We start from the raw sequence: 27,037 nt of genomic DNA on the forward strand, positions 1-27,037 counted from the left end.
TACAAGCATCAAGAAATATTCACTCAAAGCTAAATTCCCCAATGTCTCTTAATGTGTTTTAGTAAATAAGTATTTCTCTTCCATTTGGCTAGATGTTAAGAACTCTTACAGAGCTACAGTAATAACACAACAAATATGATTGTACCATACAGTTTTGTTTAAAATATTTCATGACTCTCTAGCCTTGTGATTGTTCTATCTCTCTCTGTGTGTCTCTCTCTCCATCCATTAATCTACCCATGTATATATACATACAACATGAACCACACGTAAACATCATGCATATACAAATAAATACATATTAAAAAGGAATAGAACAGTGCTCTTACTAAAGTCAAAGTCCCTAAGAAAAGTTTAAATCATAATATGCCTAAATCTTTTTATCTTTTTACTGATGGTATTCAGACATGGCTAAAGGAGCATTTAAAAACATATTAAGATTTAATTGGAAAAGAATATGTTTTTCTACCTTTGATACAGCAAAAGGTTTGGTTTACTAATAAACAGCTGTTGTGTTAACACCATGTTCTGCTGAAAAGAGTAAAAAATGTATAAAAAAGATTTTGATCTGTTCCCCTCTCAATGCCTACACAAGCAGTGTGAATAACATTGGTCAGCATGCTTTAGTGTGATTCCCAACACAACAAATAAAAACAAAAGTCACAGAAACACAAGAATGCTACTTGTTGCCAGGCAGTGGTTGGCTCACACCTCTAATCACAGCACTTGGGAGGCAGAAGCAGGTGGATATTTGTGAGTTTGAGACCAGTCTGGTCTTCAGAATGAGTTCCAGGACAATCAGGGTTACGTAGAGAAACCACCTCAAAAACACCAAAAGAGAAAAAAAGAGAGAGAGTGAATGCTACTTGTAGTGGCATACACCTATAACGCCAGCAGTCATGAGTTTGAGGCCAGCCTAGCCTACATAGCAAGAATGTATCTCAAATACTTTATACCAAATTAAGTATAAATCTGAGCATGAGCAAGGATTTACTTTCTAGATTTGAAGGTCACAGGTATACCTCTTAAACGAAAGAATGATATGCTATTAAATGACTAGCATATAACAGAGGGGGAGGGGGCCAACAGGCTAAAAGCTAAGGTCTGAATGTCTTACCATAAGAAAATATAAAATCTTTCTTATTTATTATATGACTATGTGTCACATGTGGAGGTCAGTGGACTTTGTTGTGCTGACTCCTTCCATATTTATGTAGGTTCCAGAGATCAAATCCAGGTTGTCAGATTTGAGCAGCAATGTTCATATCTGCTGAGCTATCTAACCGAGCTTGGTTTTTGGTTTTTTTTTTTGTTTTGTTTTGTTTTTTTTTTGAAACAGTACCTCACATATCCTATACTAGCTTTGAACGCCCTATGTAACTGAGGACAACCTTGAACTCTTGATCCTCCTGACTCATTTCCCCAGTACTAGGATTACAGATATATACCAGAACACTTGACCTTTTATAGGTTTCAGTCTTATGTTTCAGTTCTGATTGTGTCTTTAAAAGAGAACCTAAATATTTGGTGGTCCCCTAAAAGTGCATGAAGGCCTGTGAGATGATTTAAGTAGGTAAAAGCACCTCCCACCAAACCTGATGACCTGATTCAATTCCTGGGACACCTCAAACTGCCCAATGACCTCCACATATGCACCAAGACATGTATGCCCACACCAAGACTCATGTATTCCTACACACACATATAGGTAAGTACATAATTTTAAAGTAGGTAAAGCTAAGTATTATCTTATAAATGCTCAAATATACTATACTGGTGAAATTCTAATGACCTTTTCCAATAAAGGAACAAAAGGCTGAGTGTGATGTTACACATCTATACTTCCAGCAATCAGAAAGCAAAAGCAAGAGATATTCTAGTTCCAGGATAGTCTGGACTACACAGTGAGTTCTAGGTCCCTAGACAGAAAGAAAAGAGTGGGCAGAGAAAAGAAAATAAGGTCCAAGAAAAGGAGTAAGTCCATAAGAAAGATGAATTGACAAAAAAATGTGTTCAAATGTCCTAGCTTATACTGTTGTCGGGGTGAAATTTAAAAAAATCTTTACAAGTATTTATGTAGCATGAATGGTGGTGTATGCCTCTAACCACAGAACTGTGGAGTCAAGGCAAGGTCAGAAGTTCAAGATCATCAATGGCTACATAAAGTTCAAGACTAACTTGTCTACCTGAAATTCTGTCTCGGAAAAAGAAAAAGAATATTCTGTGGACAGCAACATAACACAGTGCGAAATCATTTGGTTTACCTTCTATCTAAAAGGTCCTCATACTCTAAAATCTTAAACTATACCTACTATTAGTATGGTCTTCCTTATACCCTAAATTACTGTTCCCCTCCAAGATCTTTAAATGGCAATCCAGCTTTTATCACTGTATCCTAAACAAATGTCCAATAGTCTGTATTTCCAAGGTTTGTCATCACATATAGAATATCTTTGTCTTCTAATATCCTATATAATGTTTAAAAAGTTATTTGATATTTTAAGGGAACTCTAAAGGCTCAGACAAATTCTGCCAACACTTCACAGTAAGTTTTTAAAAGTATATGGAAGCCATCTATGCTGTGTCACTGCATCTCTGAGCACTTCCAACAAAAACTGTGGGACATGAAGGATTGTTCAATGGTAGTAGTAAACAGAACAATGACCTTTCTTATGGAACTACCCATACAAGAAATATGAAAAAACACTGATTTCTCTAAGAAAGCATATACCTCTTAAACCTAAAAATGCTAAACTTCATATATTTTGGAAAGCCAAGGATGTATAGTGATACCTTGTCTTATATATATATATATATATATATATATATATATATATATTTGAGTATAATATTATATATAAATATATATTTGAGTATAATATAATATATATTATACTCAAAACAATGTCTCATATATTTGAGACAGAGTCTCACTATATGCCCCTGGCTGTCCTGGCATGATAAAGAACAAACTAGCCTTGAACTCACAGAGATCCACCTGCTCCTACTTTCCAAGTACTGGGACTAAAGATGTGAGTCACCACTGACCAGGAGTTTTTGCTATTTTAATCATCTGGCTAACTTATTAGCTAAACAAACAGCATCATAACAAAAATCACAAAGCTGCTTTGGGATTTAGAAGAGAACACAGTGGGTAAAGTTGCCACTGGGAATGTTTTCCAAAATCAAAGTTTTAGAAATCAAAAAGTTGAGAATGTTTATTTTAAATGTCTATACCTGCATGTGAATACAATTTGCTTTTTCCCAAAAACTTAGATTACAAAAATTATTAAATAATGCCTTCATTCAAGTCTGGTGGCATAGGTCTATAATCCCAGTACTAAAAGGCACAAGGCAGGAGGATCCCAAGTTCAAGGGCAGTCCAGACTTGACAAACTTAATGAGAGCCTGTCTTAAAATAAAAAGCAAAAAAGAGGACGGGGATAGAGCAGAGCATTTGCCTAGCAAGTGCATGGTGCTATGTTCAATCTCCATTACACTGCCTCTCCACCAAAAATGTCTTTAAATATACTTAGTTACATTAGAACTTAAGAACATACGATGCTTAAATAAATACATAAAATATTAAAAGGTCAATCATTTCTGGACTACTGCAGGCTATTAATTTAAAAAATATATATGCTCAAAGATCACAAGGTGGAGCTCTCACCCAGTATCAAAGAAAAAGTTTGAGGTCTTGATCACATATACGGATTCTCTGTAACTACTATAAAAGAGATGCTATCCCCACGACTGGGGAAGATAGAGCACAGACATGAAGTGTGCATTAAGTCTCCATGACTATTTTCCTTGGAAGGGCCATCAGCATCAACTAGCTTCTGTTCTTTCTTATTAAAAGGTTACCTATATTTAGTGTACATTTACTGGCTGTTATTCCAACTTAGATTATAAGTTAAATTTAATAACAAAAACATCTTCTGGGACTGAGTTGCACTACAAAACAGAGAACTTGGATTACATCTGAAGCAACCAACACACATGGAAGTGACTTTCAGTTTTAAACACATGAAGAAACTTTAGTGAAGTAAATAAATGTATATAAATAAAAATAATTACATCTTTAACTAAAAAAACTGAATCACTTAAATCATACCACAAAATTGAAGCAAGCAAAAAAAACTGATATTTTGTCATGCTGTTTAAAAAATAAGAGTAACTTTAATTTTTCCTTTGAGAAGAATAATTGTTGGAAATGACTTCTAATTCAATTACAAGCAGTCCAAACAGAGTGAACAGAGTCATGACTAACACAGTCGCTCAGAATCCATGTATTATTGGGGAATCTGGTAAAGAACACCTAAGCAGCTGATGCATTAATTCTATCACAAAAATTCTTCAGCAGCTAAATGCTGGTGAATTCATGCACACCACGTCGTCATCTTAGTGTCTCTCCCCAAAGTCACTCTTCTACTCATTAATATCATATCTAAGAAATGCATACACTCTTCCAAAATGCCACTGACATTATAATACAATCACTGAAAACTACAAATCACTTAAATGTTCAACCATGGATTAAGTGGCTGTACATCACTGTAAGTAATTAAACATTTAACAATGAAACTACTTATGATTTTGTATCAATGTAGATAAATATGATACATTTAAGAACAATACACTAGGGGCTGGAGAGATGGCTCAGAGGTTAAGAGCATTGCCTGCTCTTCCATAGGTCCTGAGTTCAATTCCCAGCAACCACATGGTGGCTCACAACCATCTGTAATTGGGGACTGGTGCCCTCTTCTGGCCTGCAGGCATACAGACAGACAGAATATTGTATACAAAATAAATATTTTAAAAAAGAACAATACACTATAAACTGTATATTAATAGTAACAAAAAAGAAAAAGTAGGAAATAGGAAAAAGGAAAAAAGGCGAAAATAGCCAACATCAGACTGACCAACATGTGAGTGGTTTTTCAATTTGTAACTTACAGTCTTATTGTTAGTACAAGAAAAGTTAAATTCTGAAAGAGAATTGTACTTCACAAGGTCCATACAGTGGCATAGCATGTCATTCTAGTACCGGAAAGACTGAAGCAGAAAAAAAACACGTTTAAGGCCAGCTAGAAAAAATTTAAAGCTGAGGAATTACAAAACTATGCGTATAAAATATGATTCATTCTAACTTCAGGTCCATAATAATAAAAAGTTAAGCATATAAAAACTGATTCCCATCATAAACTTTTCTTTCTTATACTTGCAAAGTGTAGATTATCAGGGAATAGAAACTTAGGGCACTGTAAATGCTATCAGAGGCAAGCATTGTACTGAGCTGCTATCTCCAATCCAGGGAACAGAAACTTCCTCACAGAGGGACTAACAGGAGCAAAGGAGGTTTCTTCATATTGTGTTGTGGTTGGTTTTTTAACTCTTTTCACTCTTTGGGGGGCCCACCACTCAGCTCTCAAATAAAACACATGGAGGCATATTATTACTTATAAATGTGTCGCCTTAGCTTGGCTTGCTTCTTGACAGCTTTTCTTAACTTATCCGGACTACCTCTTGCCTCTGGGCTTTTCTCTTTCCTATTTATGTATACCTTGCTTTACTTCTTTCTCCATGATTTGCTGTGTAAGCTGGTGGCTGGCCCCTGATGCCTACTCTCCTTGTTCTCTTGTTCCTCCCTTTCCCCAGATTTCTGCTCCTATTTGTATTCTCTGCAGGCCAGCTCTGCCTATCCTTGCTCCTGCCTCACTATTGGCCATTCAGCTCTTTATTAGGACAATCAAGGGTTTTAGACAGACAAAAAAGCACAGCTTCAGAGTTAAACAGATGCAGCATAAACAAAAGTCACACACATTAAAATAAAATTTCCCAACAGTATTAGCCTAGTTTTAATTATTACATGTGTATATGTGGGTATGGATAGGTCATGTACTGAGAGAGGATGAGGTTTTAAGGAAGTGGAAGGTTTAATAGAAAACGTGACACAAAACGTGAATAAAAGTAGAGTACTGAAAGTGGAAGGCTACAGATAAAGGACAAGAGAGGAAATGGAGATGGATTGCCAAAAACAGAACATGTATAAAAATGTCACAATGAAGCATACATTACTTTGTATGCTAATTCAGAAACAAAGAATTTGTTTTTATTTTACTCACTCCCAATAGATTACGTCGAAAGCATCTGCAAGTCCATAGACTCAATCCCTAGCACCACAAGAAGAAGCTAAAACTGAGGGCCATTTGAAAAGTTGTACAGAAACCTAACACAGTAGAAACTTCTGAAAATATATGTGTATCTGGGACTGGATAGATGGCTCAGAGGTTAAGAGCACTGACAGCACTTCCAATTCCCAGCAACTACATGGTGGGTCACAACCATCTATAATGGGATCCGGTGCCCTCTTCGTAATATGTGTATATATATATATATATATATATATATATATATATATATGAAAGTAATCTAAATGGAATCAATCACCAAATAACAGAGGACACAAAGCCCTATTTAGACATCTCAGCAAATGAAACCTACAGAGCCAGGAATGAGTTACATCTATTGATCAAAGGGGCCTTATGGAAAGCCCCAAACAACCCAGGCAATTGTCAAGGCTATTAGATTCTCTCCACAAACTAATGATAAGGCCCTATTGCTAACACAACACCTACATAATTAATTCAACACATGTCAAGCTGGTGCCTTCCTAGAGCCTTCACCCCTACTGACTAAATGTTCATGGTACTGAAAGTCACTTAGCATGCTATCAGAGGAGACAGGTTAATACCAACCCAGTTACCCTTCGATCTACAATGGTGACTTGCCTGCAAGATAATACTGGTGCTGGAGCTGGAGAGATGGCTCAGCAGTTAAGAGCACTGGCTATTCTTCAAAAAAAACCCAGGCTTGAATTCCCAGCACCAACATGGCATCTGACAACTGTCTGCAACTAGTTTCAAGGTATTTGATGTCTTCATACAGACATACATGCAGGCAAAACATTAATGCATATGAAATAATAATAAATAAATCATAAAAAGATGCATTGGTGCCAACAGTCACACAAACTTTGTGAAACTAACCAACCACTAGCTGACTACAACCACTATCTGAATGGATTTAAGTCCTACCCCACGAGATGAAACCTATGCCCAACACTGCTCAGATAGCCAAAAACCTGAGCCTAGAAGGACCATGCACCTAGGGAAAAACCAAATACTATTACTGTTCTGCTACAGGAATATAGCAATGAAATGACATTCTATTATACTCAGAGATGCTTCCTCTTGCAGTAAATGGGAACAGAGACCCAAAATTGGAAAATGTGCAGAAAGTGAGAGACCTTTGAACATTAAGTCCTAAGTGGGATGTCTCCATCAAATCCCTCTCTCCCTCAGAGCTCAGAAAAACTCTGCAGAAGAGGCAGAGAGATTGGGAGAGTCATGGGGATGGAGGACACCAAAGAAAAAAGGTCTTCTAACCACAACCGAACTGATGAACATATGAACTCACAGTGACTCGTGGAAGCATGCAGCCAGATGGGGTCCCAGCACTGAGAGGAGAAATAGACACAAGCCCCCACCCGTAACTCAGGAGCTATATCCCCAATAGACAACCACTCTCAATGGAAAAATTAGTTTTCTTCAGTAGAATCTCACTGGGTATTCAAACCCTTCTTAAGGATAGATATCACACATGCCCAGCAAAATCAAAGGTATTTTTGAGGGTTTTGTCTCATAATGCTCTGCCTGAGCTTTTTTCTTAACCTTAAAATCTTTTGCTTAAATATTATGGTTTCTGCCTTTGGTTTTTTATGGGATTTCTGTGCATGCAAATATGTATGTCTCAGCATTTGTATATGCTTCTTGTATTTTTCTTTGGTTCTTTTTTGTGTTTGTTAGTTCATTCTACTATAGTTTGTTTTTATCCTATTTTATAGAAGAGTACAGACTTGGGTGGGTAAAAACGTAGGAAAGATTTTGGGGAGTTAGGGGTGGGGAAACTAACCAGAATATATTGTATGAAAAAAAATCTATTTTCAGTAACAAAAAGAAATTGTCAGTTATTTAGTCAAGGTATTTATGTTAAGTTGGAAGCATAACCGCCAGCCCCCAGGCCTGAGAGTTGTATTGGTCTGGACTCCAAATCCCAGCATGCCAGGTCCTACCTGGGGGCGGGGGTTGGTCAGGACCATTCCCACAAGGTATTTAAGTGAACTCCCAAAAGAGGAACACATGGTCTCTTTCCTAGCATTAGCAGCCTCCCGGTTCCCCCTCGGGGCCACCCGAGAGCACAGGAATTCCATTAAACTTGGATATTTCTTGATTTGGCTTGTTTTGATTTGGCTTGATTGTGATTTTGCATCAGCAGAGAGCTCACGTTAGGAAAAATTCCTAACAATGTAGAAAATTTAATGGGGGCAACAAATACAATGAATTTTCTGTTTGGCTTGTTGTTGTTGTTGTTAAGACAGAGTTTCTCTGTCTTAAGAGCCCTGACTGTCCAAGAACTTAAAATGCAGACCAGGCTGGCCTTGAATTCAGAGATCCTCTTGCCTCTGCCTCCTGAGTGCTGGGATTAAAGATGTAAACCATCCCTGTCCCGTCCAGTTTAAATTCAATTCTTATCAAAAATCGGAGCAGCCAGTGCTTTTTACAAAAACAGAAATAGTTTTCCTAAAATTCACACAGAATTCAAAGTGCCCCCAGGCAGTCAAGCCAAGTTTTAAAAAGAACAAAGTTATGGGGCTCAAGGTGCTTGATTTAAAAAAATGCTAGTAAGCTGGGTGCATAACTATAATCACAGCACTCTGAAGCTGAGGCAGGCAGATCCCTGTGAGTTTGAAGTTAGCATGATCAGAGTCCTAGGACAGACATGGATACAGAGTTGAGACCTTGTCTCAAAAATATACTACCAAACACTATGTTATAATATGCTGTACAACAGTAACCAAAACTGCAGTACTGACACAGAAACAGAAATCCATGGAATGCAATATAGAACCTAAAAATAAACACTCATATATATGACATAAAACTATCTTCCACAAAAGTAAGGGAGTCAACAAATAATACTTGCAAACCAAGAACCATATACAAAAGAAGCCAGTTGGACACTTACTCATTCAACAAAAATCAACTCAGAATGGAACACCTATTGAGACTTAAAATGCAAAATTCTTTCTAGAAAACAAATAGAACATTTCACGGCATTGCAATTAGAATTATTTTTAGTGATGCTAAAGTAAAGTCAACAAAAAAAATTAGACAACAAGAACTTTCTTAAAATTAAAACTTCTGTGCAACCAGAGTGAAAAGCCCATCTATAGAAGAGGAGAAATTACAAATCATGCTTTTGATAAAGGGGTAATCTCCAGAATATGTAAATAATCCTGCTACTTAATAATACAAAACATGACTCCAGTTTGAAAATTTGGTAGACTTCTAAATAGACAGTTCTAAAAAGATAATAAGGCCACCAGGATATGCAAATTTGCTGAAATCACTAATCACCAAATTAAAGAAAAACTAGAATGAGGTATAATTTCAAACCAATTAGGACAGCTACTATTTAAAAACAAGGGCTGAGGAGACAGCTCAGTCAGTATCTGCACAAGCGTTAGTATCTGAGCTCAAGTGCCAAAAGCCACATAAAAAGGCTGTGCATGGATCTGCAGAGGAAAGTTGATGACTAAAATACTTGCTCTTGCAGAGAACCTGAGGTCAGTTCCCAGCACCAACATTAGGTGGCTTATAACAGTTTCTAGCTCCAGTTCCAGCCAACACCTTCTTTTGGTCTCTGTGGGTCCTGGCAACACACAGTGCACATACACACATACACACTCACACACAATTATTTTAGCTAGGCATGGGGATGGCTGGATAGTTGTACCAGTCTGACAACTCCAGTTCTATGGCTAGAACCCACCTAAAGATGGGGAGAAAAAAGAATGAACTCCACAGAAGTCTCCTCTGACCTCTCACAACACATGTTGTGGCACACACAATAATAAAATTTTCTAATTTTTAAAAAGTTGGGCATGTTGGTATGCACCTATAATCTCAGTAATGGGAAGCAATGACAAAGACTTCCTGTCGTGTTAACATGGACAACCTGGGGACCCTGTCTCACAAAAAGGAGCACTTGCAGAATAATGCCTGAGGCTATCCTCTGCCCTCCCTATGTATGTGCACATATGCACTTACATAAATACACACAAAAAATAAACATTTATTAGTAAAAATATGTAGAAGTCAGAAACCCTTGCACTGTTGCAGGGACTGCAAAATGTTGCAATCTCTGTTTTAAAAAAAACTATAGAACTTCTTTAGCATTTGAAAACAGCTACCATATGATTCTGTAATCTCACCGAGTACAAACAAAAAGCAGATGCTTAAATAAGTATTTGCACACTCACATTCATTGTAACACTACTAGCATTGCTCAAAAGGTAACACAAATGTCCTTCCACACATGAATGGATAAACAAAATGTACTGCATAAATACAACAGACTCTTTAAAAAAGGAACTGTCATACAACATACAACCAGAATGAACCCTAAGGATGTAATTATGTTATATGAAATGATTCAGTCACAAAACAAATACTGCATGAGTCCATGCATAAGTTAGTAAAATCCACAGAAACAAAAGGTAGAGTGGCAGTTACCAATGATAAAGGAAAAAGGAACGGGGAAGTTACTTTGTGGGTTTTCAGCTATGGATTACAACATGTAAAATTTTCTGAAAATGTATTTCCTTACAATGCAAATATACTATGCAAGACTGTCACAAAGCCACATTAATATAATTCAAAAAGGTTAATTCATTAAAAAGGTATTAAAATATTATGTGTGTGCTTAGATTATTGCTTCTAAACCGCACCAGAGACTGTACATTTTATGTTGAAACCCATTCCATTTTCACTGCCTATCTATATCCATGAGTATGTATTATGCAATTTCGTATATGAAAGCAAAGCACTCCCAACATCAGATTCTAAGATGATTGGATTTTTGAAAACCTTCCTAGAGTATCTAAAACCAAAAGGCTGTCTACTTCTAAGCTACCATAATACAATAAATTAAAGCATCTTACAAAACATCCTTAAAAGGACTAAATGTATTCTAAGAAAGGAAGCAAAATAACAACTCAGAAAACATTAAATATTTTAGAACACATTATTTAAAATAAATATACAGTAAAACTAATGTGCCTATGCTTTGAATTAACCTAAAAGCACACAGCAGTGAGCCCGAAACTACAACCACGGAAGATTCTCAGTTATCTGATATTATGACATCCTTCAGTAAAAACTGGCTTGTTTGCTAAAGTCATTGGTCAGGAAAAGAACCATCTGAATTAGAAACTCTTCTACAGCAAAACAAGTGTTGTAATGATCCTACTACACGTGCACACACACAGTTATTAAATAAGGTAACAATACATATAAAATAAATAAGGTAAAAGTAAATATAAGCAGATTCTTCATATGTAAGGATCTCTCATCTTGTTCTAGTCAGTCTGTGGTTCTGACTTTGGTCAAGGTATTCAAAATGCTTTTATCATGATATATAATGCATGATATACTATATCATATATATAATACATGATACACATACTTTAATATCTATGTATATAGCTATACATAGATATTAAATACATATATATATATCATTTATGTAATACATGATACATATACAATACTTTAATACCTTTTTAATGAATTGACTTTTTTGAATTATATTTGTTAATGTGGCTTTGATCAGTCTTGCATAATTTATTTACATTGTAAGGAAATACATTCAGAAAACTTTATGTTGTAATCCATAGCTGAAAACTCAAAAAATAACTTCCCCTTTCTCCTCCACCCAATGATAGTGCTTAGCTCTACTGATTAGTAATTCTCAATTAAAATAAAAAACAAAAGTTTTTCTTCTCCAATTGCTTCATATAAATTATTCTGTTTACATTTACCAAATATGTCACTTATGTATCATTTTCCTGAATATGCTTGATTATGTCTCCACACAGGTTAATTTCATGTAACCTCCTTTGGCTAACCACATCAATTTACTACTTTGTGAATGCTAATCTTGATTGTCAACTTGATTGGACAGAAAAATGTTAAGAAGATTAGCAATCATGCCTCCAGGTGTGTATGTAAGGGCATTCCAGAAAGAATTAACTAGGGAGTGGGGAGGCCCACCACGAAGCAGGAGGCAACAAGCAGACTGCAAGTCCAATAGGAATAAAAGAGGAAGAAGGAAACCCACTAGAGCAGACAGTCTCTCTACCATGTAGACAGAAGTTTCTGTCCTTCCCGGTCGCACAGCCATTTGGTCCCAAATAAACACACAGAAGCTTATACTAATTATTAACCCTTTGGCCTATTAGCTCAGGCTTATTATTAAGTAGCTCTTATAGCTTAAATTAACCCACAATTCTTATCTATATTTAGCCATGTGGCTTGGTGCCTTTATTCTCATCTTGCTTCCTCTGCTTCTGAATTGATGACTGACAACTCTGCCTTTTGTCTTCCCAGAATTCTCTTAATCTGGTCACTCTGCCTATACATCCTAACTGGCTACTGGCCAGTTATTATATTAAACTAATATAATAGGAGTAACAAATCTTCACAGTGCACAAGAGCATTATCTCTGTTTTCTAGTTGCAATAAGGTAAGCTCCTATGCTTCTTTATGCCCTTCTTACAATTATGTCCTGAAATTTTGGAAACAAAAAAAACTTTCCTCCATTGTTTATGTCATATTATTTTGTCACAGAGATGAAAAAGAAACCAACACATGTTAGCAACTTCTCATCTGTACATTTCTCTCCCAAAATTTACTGAGCAACAAGAATTTATTCACTAGTATGCACATTTTTAACTTAGTTACCAGAAAATCTAGTATTTTATAAGTGATTGTAACTTGTAGATCATGAAATAATTCAGAAAATAAATTCAGTAGACTCAACTACTTTCAGGAGTTCTACACGTATATCATTTAAAAAAAATCAACCTCCTGCAGATCTTCTGCTAGGTGGTCCAACATCTACTACCAAGTTTTCATGAAGCAGTGTTATCAACATACTAACATTCACAAGGGAAAAGGCTATGAAATAACAATGTGTGTGCATGAATGGAAGTATCTGCATTAAATAAAATTCTGAGTGGAGGGTGCTGAGATGGTTCAGTACAACACCACCTGCTAAGCCAAAAGACCTGAGTTCAATCCAGGTTCCCCAAGACCAACATGATGGAAGGGGAGGACCTAGGACAGCAAACTGTCCTCTTAACCTCAAAGGCCACGGCATGCATGGGCATGCAAGAACTTCTACACATGCAATTAATAAAAATTCAATTTAAAACAAATGCTAAATGTTTAGAAATTTAACTCAGCAGTAGTATAACTTGACTAGAGCCACAAGGCCCTGGGTTTGATAACTAGCACAACCCAGAAGAGACAAATTAAAGAAAGCAAAAGAAGGCTGGGTGCTGGTGGTGTACACCTTCAATCCCAGCACTCAGGAGTTAGAGGCAGGGGAATCTCTGAGTTTGAGGCCAGCCTGCTCTACAGACCAAGTTCCAGGACAGTACAGACCAAGTTCCAGGACAGCCAGGGCTCTTAAGAGAAAGAAATCTTGTCTCATATCAGGAGGGGGGAGAGAGAGAGAGAGAGAGAGAGAGAGAGAGAGAGAGAGAGAGAGAGAGAGAGAGAGAGAGAGAGAGAGAGAGAGAGCGCGAGAGCGCAAGGGAGGGGGGAACACTAGAAGAACTGAATAAGAAATATTTTACAGTGACCTGTAGGGAATGATAACATGACTGATGGGTGCAGTGTCTATGCAAGACTTCTATATATACTTTTCTGTATAATTTTAAAAGTTCTGAAATAGGAAAACCAATTTTTCATTTACTTTTCTGTATAATTTTAAAAGTTTTGAAATAGGAAAACCAATTTTTCCTTCAATAAATGAAACTTAACCGTACTTAATTGTGTGTATCAAATTAGATCTTACATGAGAACACAGAGAAAGCACATATTATATCAAATGACATTAAATGCAACATTTTTATCCTTGGTGGTATGATTTCTAAGGCCAAAAAAATGAGATTAAATTAAAGCTGGGGATGCAACACATGTAAGGTCTTGGGTTTCTCTCTCTCTCTCTCTCTCTCTCTCTCTCTCTCTCTCTCTCTCTCACACACACACACACACACACACACACACACACACAGAGGGAAGAGTAAGAAGCAGGAAAAAATTAAGCCTCATACTATAGTTTTAATATTCTTTTCTTTTAACTTTACTTTTATACCATAAGAGAAAACGAATAATTATGGTAATACAAAGTTTTGAGCTGGGATGTAGCTCCGCGGTAGGATGTTTTCCTAGTATGCTGGAAGTCTTCAGTTTAGCATCAAGCATTATTATATAATCAAACTTTAAGTATGAGACAATTAGCAATGAAATGGTTTAAACACGCTAAAATTGAGGAGAAATGCAAATTAAAGACAGAGTATCACTATGCCTCTCATAATTACCACAATTAAAATGTGACATCAAATCCAGAAAGATACAGAGAAACTGCCCCCAACATATTTCTGTTGAAAACATAAAATGGTAATCACTCTTGCAAAGAGCTTAGAAGTTTCCTTAAACACTGGTCATGCATTTACCATAGCAACCAGCAATCTTACTCCAGAGCATTTATCCACAGAAATGAAACCCACTGTTTTACAAAGCTGTATGCATGTAATAGGCAAAATTTGAAAGAAGTCATAATGGGCTGAATTATGTCCCACAAAAGTTCTGTTGAAGACAAGAGTGTTGGTGAAAATCTATAATATCAGCACTTAGGTAGGATTATAAGGAAGGAGGAGGAACTCAAATGCTAGGCCAAAAGAGGTTACAGAACAAGACTTTGTTTCAAAATAAGTCGCAGGTCCTAACTTCCAGTACTTTGGTATGTGAAATCATTTAAAGTAGGGGGAGGGGAGGTTACAAAAATTACCAAGTTAAAATGAGGTCATTACTGTGAGCCTTAAAACAATGAATAATAAGAGTTCTGACTAAATGGGAATTGGAAAATTACACAGACAAAGTACCACATGAAAATAAAGGCAGGTCCTTTTACATTAATAATAAGCACTTTGGAAAAAATTAAAAAAGAAAATGAATGCAGAGAAGCAGGCGATACTTCTATAAACTTAGAACACCAAAGCATACTAGCAAGCTGCCAAAAACAAGGAAAGAAGGCAAGAACACAGCTCTCAGAAGAAACCAACTGTGCCAATACCTTGATCTTGACTTCTGTACTCCAGAATAAATTTCTCACATTGAGTCATCTATGTAAATGTGTAGGAATTGTTATGACAACCCTAAAAACTAATTTAACCACTTCAACAAGTGAATGGTTAAACAAATACTTTACAGGTATACCTAGAATATATCTAAGCAACGGAAAAAATAAAATGCTGAAATATAATAATCTCAATAGATCTTAAGGGAATTATACTGAATTTTAAGACAAAGTTTAGATTGTCTGCTGAATGATTTCCACTTATCTTACTATCCTAAAAATGTCAAATTATGAACAGATTACAGTGGCTGGCAGGGACTAGGGGTAAAATAAAGACAGGTAGATGACTGTAATAAATGAGTACCACAAATCATAATCACGTATCTACATATGTAACAAACTTGCATACAAATGTGGTCAGAACGTAGCTCAGAAAAGAGGACTTGCCTAGGTGAGGCAAGGTCCTAGGATAAATATTCAGCACTACAAAAAAATATTGTGCCGGGCAATGGTGGCACATGCCTTTAATCTCAGCCCTTGAAAGGCAGAGGCAGGCAGAACTCTTTGAGCTCGAGGCCAGCCTGATCTACAAGAGCTAGTTCCAGGACAGGCTCAAAAACTACAGCAAAACACTGTCTCGGAAAAAGAAAATATTGCATAGAAAGCAAACTGGTGAAAGTCACACTGGTGAAATGAGTATTTGCATGATACTGGGACATTTGGGTCAGCTCCAGACACTTACACACTGCAACAATTTCAATTACTGGTATGTTTTCTGAGGGGGTAAGGTAGGTTCTCACTAGGAGTTCTGACCTGGCTGAAACTCTATATGGCTCAGCGGGTAAAAGGGAGGGACCTGAATTCAATCTGATCTACACACAGAGAGAAACACCATGACACCAACATGCTTGTGGGCACATGCACACATACTAAAGAAAATGCAGTTTCCTTTTGGAGACAGTCTTACTGTGTAGCTTCAGCTAGCCTGCAACTCACTATTTATTAGATCAGGTTTACCTTCAACTCAGAGATCTACCAGCCTCTGCCTCCTAAATGCTGAGATTAAATGTGTATTATATCATGCCCAAGTATAAAATGTAATTTTAAAAAATTTCAAAGAACAATACTGTATTTTTAAAAGGTTAAAAGCTTTGTTTAAAGCTACAGAGATATTCAGAAACAAAATTTACCAGGTGTGGTGGTACATTCTTGCAATCCCAGAACTTGGGATGGTACAGGAAGATAAAGAAATATAAAGCCAGCCCAGGCTATATAGCAAAGTCGTGTCAATCAAAAGTTTTGGGGAATGTTTGGGAGTTTTTGGTGATATGGTTTCAGAAGGAAAAAAGGAGCCAAATTTCTGGATTAAAACCATTTTCTGCACATTTTCTCCCAAATTTATCTGTCTTATTAAATTAATCCACATTAATAGCTGTTCAAAACATAAATGGGATTATACTCATAAAATACTCTGAATCACTCAATGTCCAATCATAAAGGGTTCCATTTCCTTCTGTTGTATTTAGATTCTAAAACTACCACACAGAAATCCCTACATATTAAGATCTTCACTGGATGCAATAAAAATTTCATAGTATCAGTGCAAAAAAGCAATAGTTTCTTCAAAATCGCATACATAAAAAAACTCTAGTAAAATCTTGAACAAAAGTCTCAACAGCTGTATCTTACCATTAATTTTATTGTAAAGTAATAATTTGTATTCAGTAATTATACTTACTAAAGTGGATCTGTAACTCTCCCAATCTGTAGGTCTCTTTAATGACTAAAGGAAGGAAAATTAATATCTCTAAGAGAGCAGCTCTCTTTGGCCGGGGTGTATGTCTACCTCACTGGTAGAACACTTGCCTAATATGCACAAGGCCCTAAATGCAAATCCCTCCACAGGTGAAAGGGGATTGTGGTAGTGTGAATATAATCGTCCTTCATAATCTCATAGGGAGTGGCACTATTAGGAGGTATGGTTTTTTGGAGTGGATATGGAATGTTGGAAGAAGTGTGTCACTACGAGGGTGGGCTTTGAGATTTCCTACACGTAATATACCACCCAGTGTCAGTGTCTCAGCTGACTTCCTGTTGCCTACAAGATGTGGGACTCTCAGCTACTAACTACAGCATTATGTCTGCCTGGACACAGCCATGCTCCCTACCATGATGCTCCCTACCATGATGATAATCTATTGAACCTCTGAAACTGTAAGTGAGCCACCCGAGTTAAGGGTTTTCCTTTATAAGAAAGTTGCCATGGTCATGGTGTCTCTTCACAGCATTAGAAATGTAACTAAGACAGGGATATTCTCGAAAATTCTAGTATATAAAAGAGCCATATGAAATGTGTCTTAAAATAGTCACCAGCAGCCAGGCAGTGCTGGCAAACGCCTTTAATCCCAGAATTTGGGAGGCGGAGGCAGGTAGATTTCTGTGAGTTTGAGGCCAGTATGGCCTACCAAGTGAGTTTCAAGACAGCTAAGACTGTTACACAGAGAAACTCTGTCTCAAAAAACAAAACAACAAAACAAAAAAGATAACCACAGGCTCCACATCCAGGTACTCACTCTGTAAATCAGTAAATTTCAGCATCTATATTATACACAAACTCCTAAGGACAGCTTCCTCAACTGTGGGCTGCATAAAGGAATGCGGAGGTCCTGAGGAAGTTGGCAACAATAAACTATTTCCAAACACTTAACAATGAAAACTTAAATCAAAGTCAAATGTGTAATGAATCCAAGTGCCCATGCCGCAATACAAGACTTCATGGTAGCCTGGGTTCTCAAGATAAAATGTGCACTTTGCACAGTACATGCACTAACGCCATGCAACATCAACAAAGCACTTGATACCATCTCAGGTTAGATTTGATACTGCGACTTATGAAGTGCGGTCTGTACTTTTACAGAAACATTAATTATAGAAAACAGACAATATTTTTGTACTGTTATTCCTCAGCATGTAAGTATCAAATTAGCATGTATTTGTATTGCACTGTGGTACAATGTTTAATTGTAAAAACTACTGTTGGAGTTACTAGCTTTTCATTTTAAAAACTTAAGTGAATTCTGCCTTGAGATTAGGATGGAATTCCTAACAATTTCTAAAATTTCACTATTTTCTAATTCTGCCACTTTGTGGAATGTATTTATGCAAGCAGGCATTCTCAGTATTGATTATTATAAAATCAAAATACTGATCAACTTAGAAAAGCAGTGGAGATTTTCTGTCCTCAAATACCAGAATTCATTCAAGATTTAAATCTTTTGTAAAAATAAACATATCCTTCCCATTAGTATGTTAATTTTATGTTCCTTAATAAATGGTACATGTATAAGAACTTGTTAGGGGTAAGATTTATTTAGGGTTAGGAGGAGGATATATTTAGTTTTATGTGTATAAGTGTTTTGCCTGAATGTGTATCTGTGAACCACGTGTGCCTGGTTCTAGCAGAGGCCAGGGAATTCCCTAGAACAGCAGTTCTCAAACTGTGAGTCCTGACTCTTTCACATAACAGAAGCCCTGTATATCAGATATTTACCTTACAATTCCGAACAGTAGGAAAACCAAAGTTATAAAGTAGCAATGAAAATAATTTTATGGTTGAAGGTCATCACAACATGAACTAAATTAAAGGGACACAACATTAGGAAGGTTGAGAAGTACTATCCTAGAACTAGTCATAGAAAGCTGTGAACTGACATGTAGGTACTGGAGATGGAATCCTGAGTCCTGTACAAAAGCAGCAAGTGCTCTTAGCCAGTGAGCCATCTCTCCAGCATACTCCCCCCCAACAACTGATTCAAAATAAATCTTTATGATTTATTATTAGTGAATGTTGGACATTTATACCTATTTTACATATCTACAAACCCAGAGTCAGATAAAAAGAGGTCACAGGTAGGAAGATGTTAAAAAGCCCACCCTACTATAGATAGATCCAACTCTCACATTAAGAAAAAGTACTGCAAGTCATGGAATCAGCAACCTATGATATATAGGATGACCCAGTTCTAGAGACACTGAAAGCATGAATAGGAAAAGAAGCAAACACGCTTCCCCCTTTCTGCCTTGGGCCACTTAATCATCTGAACCTTATTCACTCAAATGCCAGGAACCCACAGCTCAATGATGCATTTCCCTAGAACATTCTTACGAGGCTTCCTAAAGATCAACCCACCAAGAGCCAGGAAACCACTCTTCCTCCTTTAAGATAGAAATATGCTTTTCCTGGACTGAAAACCTCCTGTCAGACCCGGGGGTGTGATGGCACATGTACAATCCCAGCACTCAGGAAGCAGAAACAGGGCTGCCACACGTCTGAGGCCAAACTGTTCTACGTTCTGCATGTTTATACAACATATATTAATCACATTTTGAACCACCTTACCCTAGTGTTCCCCAGTGCATCTTCCTCCCAATTCACGGCCTTTTTTTCTTTTTGAAGCAGGGTCTCACTTTGTAGGCCAGGCTAACCTTGAATCCTCTGCATCTTCCTCTCAAGTTCTGAGATTACAAAATGTACCATCATGCCCAACTGCCATTTTTAAAGGTCTATTTGAAACCTTGGCTATTGGATCAGTTCCTGGTATTCTCTCAACACAGCTAACCCCTACCCTATGCCAAACCCCATTGCCTGGCTGTAATTCTAATAATTATAAAATTATCTCTGTTCCATGAATCTATCTTTACTCTAGCCCCCATGTTACTGCTCCTTTCAAAAGTATTACGACGGTCAAATACACAAAAATTAGAATTTCAATTTAAATATTAAGCCCCTCTATAAAAGCACTGGTAGTTGGATTTTTAAAAATCCACAATCTTCTAAATTTAAAAACATAAACCGAGATCTTAATGGTGAAGTCTTCAGAAATGAAGTACACTAATGCCTGCAACTTACAACTTACTATGAAGTACATTTAAAAAGAAATAGACAGTAAACCAGGTGTAGTGGTATACGCCTTTAATCCCAGCACTCTAGAGGCTGAGGCATGCAGAGCTCTATGAGTTCCAGGTCAGCCTGGTCTACATACTGAATTTCAGAACAGGCAGGACTAAGTGGAGAGATACTGTCTCAAAACAAAAATAGATGACAGAAGCCAATGCCATATGAACAAAATTTTTTAAAAGTCAATATCGGCAAACCTAAGAGGTCAAACATAGGTGGTAAATACAGGAATGTTCACTGTACTCTTTTATTATTTTTCATAATAATGTGTTCGGAGAAATTAGTAATCATTCTTCTCTAATTCCATGAGTACGGCGACAGTCCTAGACAAGCAATTATTATAGAGTACACAGGCATAAATATGCATAGAATGCCCCAGGTTACAGAGAAGTGGCTCTAACGGGAAAGGGGAGCTTAGGAATGGTTCCAGGTGACCCCAATCTAAAAATAGAAAGGCATGTACTGTTAGGCTGTCAAATGTATATAAGAGCATTGAAAGCATTATAAACACTACAGGCAGAGAGACAGGTAAACAGGTTGGCGTCTTCAGAGAATTCAAATTGTTGGCTCTAACCACAATTTCTGGGGGAAGAAAGAAGGTAGGATGATTGGTTTGAAATGGCCTGATAAACTCCTACTAAACCTAAGTCACTAAATCCTCTGTGAAATACACATCCCTAAGTGTCAGATAATCATCTCTTTCTTTTGATATATTTTATATAAAAATCCATGTTACAATAATTCTTTAAGCCAGGAGGTGGTGGTATACGCCTTATAGCTCCAGGTAGAGGCAGTCAGAGGCTAGCCTGGTCTACAGAGCAAGTTCCATAACTGCCAGAACTACACAGAGAAACCCTGTCTCAAAAGTCCAAAATAATAACAATAACAATAAAAAATCATTTTGGGTTTGTATGAAGACTCTGGAACCTGAGATCAAAAATTTCTTAATAATCCTGAAATGACATGCTGACATTAAAATACATGCTCAGATGCTGGGCATGATGACAAACAGCTTTAACTCCAGTATTGGCAGAGAGAGAGATCTTTGTGAGTTCGAGGCAAGCCTGGTCTACAATGCAATTTCCTGGCCATTCAGGACTATAGAATGAACCCTGTCATTACATGAAAATCATCGGCTGGAAAGGTGCCTCAGAGGTTAAGAGCACTGGTTGCTCTTCCAGAGGTCCTGAGTTCAATTCCCAACAATCACATAGTGGTTCAGAACCATCTGTAATGGGGATCTGATGTGCTCCATCATGCAGACCTACAAGAATACAGAGTACTTGTATATGCAAATAAATAAATCTTTAAAAATATACATGCACAGTTGTAGTTATTGTTAACATAAAGCATTCATTAAGTAACATGCCCATGAGCTTCCTTTACAACAAAAAAAGACCCACACTAACTTAAAGAAATTAAAAATGTTGAGCATGACGGTGGATACCTATAATCTCAGGACTCAGCATGTCTGAGGCAAGAGATTCATGAGTACTAATTCAACTTGGGCTACAGTGTGAAACCCTATTTCAAAGATATTTTGTAAAACCAAACAAAATACTTAAGTTTTGTCACTTACTATGTTCTTCATATCTTATAATTTCATATTTTATTAAATAAAACTCATTTTTTCCCTTTGGAAAAAAAGATGTTTAAAAGAAAGAATAAAATGGTGATATATTCATAACTATTGTTCTACTTCTTTTCATTTAATGATAGATACTAACTTTGTAGAGAAGGGAAAGAATGTTATTGGGGCTTGAACCCCAGAAATTTTACCTTAGGTATTTATAATATAATATCAGCACATTTTTATGCTACATCTTTTGTATTTATAAGTGCAATCACCTCTCTCAGGGTGACTACCTGTGAGAGCTTGGAATGGGAGATCCGGAATTTATCACTTTATACTTCTTTATACTGAATTTTTAACATGAGTTATGATCATTACATATCCACAAGTAATAATACAGTTATCCCTTTTTTGAAGTTACATACTCTAATATCTGAACATCTTTTAAAGAGATGAGGACCATTATTCAGAAGCTTTTATATCTCCTGGATACTCTCTTTTATAAAATACACAACTCAAGAAAGACAAACACTTCAAAGAATTCCATTACGGGGAATTCAATAGTTTCACCTACAATAGAACTTCCAAAACATTTGTTGGAAACAAATGAGATAGAAAGAGAAAAGAGAAAACAAAGGAACGGGCAGACACAGACATAGACACAGAGATTGGGAAAAAAAAAACTCATCCGTTTAACAAGATGCTTAACTGTAAGTCAACTGGACAATGAAAAAGTACACAGGTCAATTTGCAGACCACAAAGAGAACATTGGACTTAAACCCAGGCAAACTCTTTTTAATAAAGTTTCTTCCAAATTCAAAATACAAATAAAGCAGAGAGTACTGACATACACCTTGGAAGCACACACAGCATTTAGGGGGCAGAGGCAGAACTCTCCATGAGTTCAAGGGCAGTCTGCTCCACAAAGGGAATTACAGGCTAATCAGGGTTAAACAGACCCTGGCTCAAATAAAAACCAAAGCAGAATACAAATAAACGACAGAAGAATAAACCAAGTTCATACTATGTCTAATAGTACTCACAGATGAATAGAGAAGACAATCAAACTAACTAACTAACTTTTAAGGAAGCAATGACAGAAAAGAACACAAATACTATAAAAATAGATCAACAAAACACATGGAGGAATTTGAAAGGAAATAGTAAAAATTTGTTTTCCTTATTGACAGAGACAGGCTACACGAAAAAGGAACGGGCTGGAAGAGTATATAATGGATGCGTCCCTGCAAAATAATTAAGTGGGGCATATATCTAGGACTTAAAATATGTTTCTTTGGTGACTTGAAAAAATGAAAGTTTACAAAAATACTGACACAAAAATACATAATAGATAAGTCTACTTATTAAGGTCATAATTTTTAAGAAAAATAATAACCATAAAATCCCTCATTACCATAGGAGTGGAATGATAATGTTTGCAAAGAGTTTATCAATAAAGAAAAAGCCAGTTCTTAAGACTATTAAAGTGTCCCACAAGTACAAGAAATAACAGTGTACAACATCAACTAGATCAAACCTTTGAATATTTTAATGCTTAATATTTTCCAGTGTATACTATAGAAATAATCAAATTTAATTTCCCTTTCTTTATTATAAAACTATCAATTTGGAAAAGAAAATCAAAAAAGTCTGAGACTAGAGTTCAGTGTCCTTGGCTAAACTCCCAATACACACAAACGCACATGCACACATGCATATTCTCTCTCTCTCTCCCCTCTCTCTCTCTCTCTCTCTCTCTCTCTCTCTCTCTCTCTCTCTCTCTCTCTCTCTCTCATGCACACAAACCACACAGCATTCCAATATTCTGAAAAAGCACAGAGCATTCCAATATTCTGAATATTTCACTTATTTTCATTTTTCAGCCAGCCTGTGCTTATATGCATACACTTGTCTCTAATACCTGTCTTTCAAAAGTGTAAACACAAGCTAAGGATACAGATCATCGGAAGAGCACTTAACCTAGAATGCACAAAGCCTTAAAAACTATAGTTACAAAGTGAGTACAGGATGCAATTTTTTTCTATCCATGCGGATTTCTACTATCTCTGCAATTTTCCTAAGAATCTCGAAAGAAATTTTATGAAATCCTACCAAATGTGATAATCTACTCATATACTATCAAACATTACAATCACTTATACTGTATATAAATTTAATGAATTACTTATTTTCATTAGATCAAAAATCAAGCCACATTTGTTCTAAATGACCTATTGGATCATCATACCAAATAAATTATTGCTTGCAAGATCACTGTCTAAGGATTTAAAATGACAGATATCACATACCTAACTTAGCACCTGGCACTTAACTCAATAAATGGAAGCAACAGTACTTAAAAATTTCATTTAACATTCAAACTGTTATTCATATCACTTGTGTGAACACTACCTGGAATTGTAAAACTTTTGATCATATTTGCTGCAAAAGCCGGGGTGTTAATTATGACTGTCAAATTGATTAGATTAAGAATAGTTAGGAGATTAAAGCGGCACATCCTGAGTATGTCTAAGAAGTTGTCTTCATAGACAATAAACCGAGGAAAGAGACTTACCAGGAATCCTGTGGTAACATTCCCTGGGATAAGAAACCAAAGAGAACAAAAAAGGAAAGAGGAAAAAGCTAGCTGAATGCCAGGGTACCCTTTTCTCTCCTTCCTAGCAACCCAACATGAATTGTTCTGCTCTGCTACCTGCTCTGCTCTGTCACATCCTCCACACACAATAGTCTGAAATGTCTGAAACCATGAACTAATTAATAATTAAATAAGCCCTTCCTCCCAGAAGTTGGCTATGTCAAGTATTTTGATTATAGCAAAGAAAATATCAACTAGAACTGCTTTCCAAAAATGTTCATATTGCTTATCCCTTTTATACTGTAATCAATCGTTTCATCTCTGCAATATTTTATAAAATCATAATGTCAAGCATAGATATTATCACATACTCAATATACTATCTGTAATTATTTCAGAGTAGGTGATATCCTGCTCATTTTTAAGATGAAAAACAAGTATATTAGGTAATTTCCACAAAGTCATAGTAAAGTTGTAATAGCTTAAGGTCATACAGATAAAAATGTCATAGCTGGAGGCTTATACGTAAAGACCAGTATTGACGATTCTAACTTAAATTTAGTTGGCTCCAGAGCTTAAGTTCTTTAAACTATTTCAAACTTACTAAAAATAAATTCATTTGTTTGGAAGCTATTCAATATTATAGGTATAAACATATAACAGAAAACTATTCCATAATTACCTTAGCTATTATTTATTTAATTCATTCCATAGCATACACATATCCAGGATCAAGGCATAAAAGATTAGAAAGAATGAATGGTTGGAATCATGGCTCTGTCTGTACATTATATGTACTATATATATATATATATTACATATATATATATGTACTATGTCTGTACATATATTAAACTTCTCTAATTTGTGTGTGTTATACATAAATAGAAGGTTAGAACAGTCTGTAAGGCTTTTTTCCTATCCTAAAATTCTAGTTCTCAAAAGACTAGGCCCAGACCCCAGGAAGCACTGGATATATGTCTAGGGCTTTATTTGTTTTCTTTTCTTTTTTTTAAAAAAAAAAAAAAACAACATTTCTAACCCTGTAACCTTGAGCCAATTTTGAATATCAAGATCTCACTCCCTAACGGACTATTATTCCAGCAGATTGAAAAGTGTTATGTAAAGTCCACAGTGTTTTGAACTACAGTTGAAGGCCAGGGAAATAAAAGAGTGAGTAAAGGCATTCGTGCCCAAACCTGAGTTTGATTCCACACTCATGCTGTAGTGGAAGAACCAATTCCTGCAAAAGTCCTCTGACTTGCACACATGCATTATAGCAGGTAAACATTCACACACATGCACACCCATATTTAATTAAAAAGTTAAACATTATGGTAGGATCTACTACATTTGATTAAAAGCCATAATGAGCAGCATAGTCAGTCAGATTTCTGAATTATGCACTACACTACCTTCAACACTAGAGAATACAGTGCAAACATAAATCCTCACCCAGTCTTGCAAGATAGTGGCCAAAAAAAGCAATACACTTTTAACTATTCTTTTCTCACCACCTTCCAACAGCCTAACTTCTTCAACTTGGAAAAGAAACTTGTCTATGTTTGAAAATACTACACTTAATCAGTTTCTTAAAATAAGAGTAAAATCTTTTCATAAGGAAAATGCTAATCACCACGGTTCAGATGAGTTTAGACATAGTTAAATAAAGAATAAGATTTATTTAAGCAATTCTGGATTGTAATGCTATTTTTTTCTTTGTATTTTGTTTGTTTTGAGACAGGGTCTCATGCTGCACAGGCTGACTTCAATTCATGATATAGCCAAGGTTATTCTGGAATACCTGCTGCCATACCACACTGGAGACCAAACTTAATGCCTTTAAGCAAACATTGCAAAGCACTCTGCCATCATGATACATCCCCAGCCCTTGGCTTTCTGCAAGTCTCACTATGTAACACAGGTTGGCACTAAACTAGAATTATTTCCCCCATCTTTTCCTCTCAAGTGCTATGATTAGAGATATTGGTCACTTCATCCAGATGTTTTATTTTTTTAACCTTAGCACAACTTTTTACACTATCTAGTAACAAGTTCCTCATCATTTTTTTTTCTGCTTCTCAAACTGACTTAAAATTTTGGGGAGTTCTAAACCTTCAGAAATTTGGCTACATCATAACCAGAACTAAATTTATTTCAGAATATTTTAATTCTTTTTTTATAAGATTTATCTATTATGCATACAACATTCCTTCCTTCCGTGTATGTTTGCATGCCAGAAGAGGGCACCAGATCTCATTATAGATGGTTGTGGGCCACCATGTGGTTGCTGGGAATTGAACTCAGGACCTCTGGAAGAGCAGTCAGTGCTCTTAACTTCTGAGCCATCTCTCCAGCCCCCAGAATATTTTAATTCTTATTCACATAAATTTACAGGTGAAACAATTCAGTCATTCAACCAACAGTTATTAAATAACTGCTACATACCAGGCACTGTTTGAGACTCCAAGGTTAGACAATAAACAGAAACATTCCTGTTTAGAAGTTTAAGGTAGACTGGAGAAGTCAGAAGTACAAAGAAATACCAAACACTGGCAAATACAAACCAGTAAGTAAAACACAGTGACAGGGTCGAAAGGTACAGATCAAAATAAGTAGCATGCTTATTTTTAAGTAAAG

The 27,037-nt window shown here is 36.2% G+C and overlaps 1 protein-coding gene across 6 annotated transcripts in view; it reads right to left on the bottom strand.

Annotated features, from left to right (window-relative positions):
* Nucleotides 1-27,037, bottom strand: part of Stag2 (stromal antigen 2) — a 130,622-nt gene that overhangs the window by 81,140 nt on the left and 22,445 nt on the right. The window lies entirely within an intron of this gene.

Source organism: Arvicola amphibius, chromosome X (assembly GCF_903992535.2).
Source record: "Arvicola amphibius chromosome X, mArvAmp1.2, whole genome shotgun sequence".
NCBI lineage: Eukaryota > Metazoa > Chordata > Mammalia > Rodentia > Cricetidae > Arvicola > Arvicola amphibius.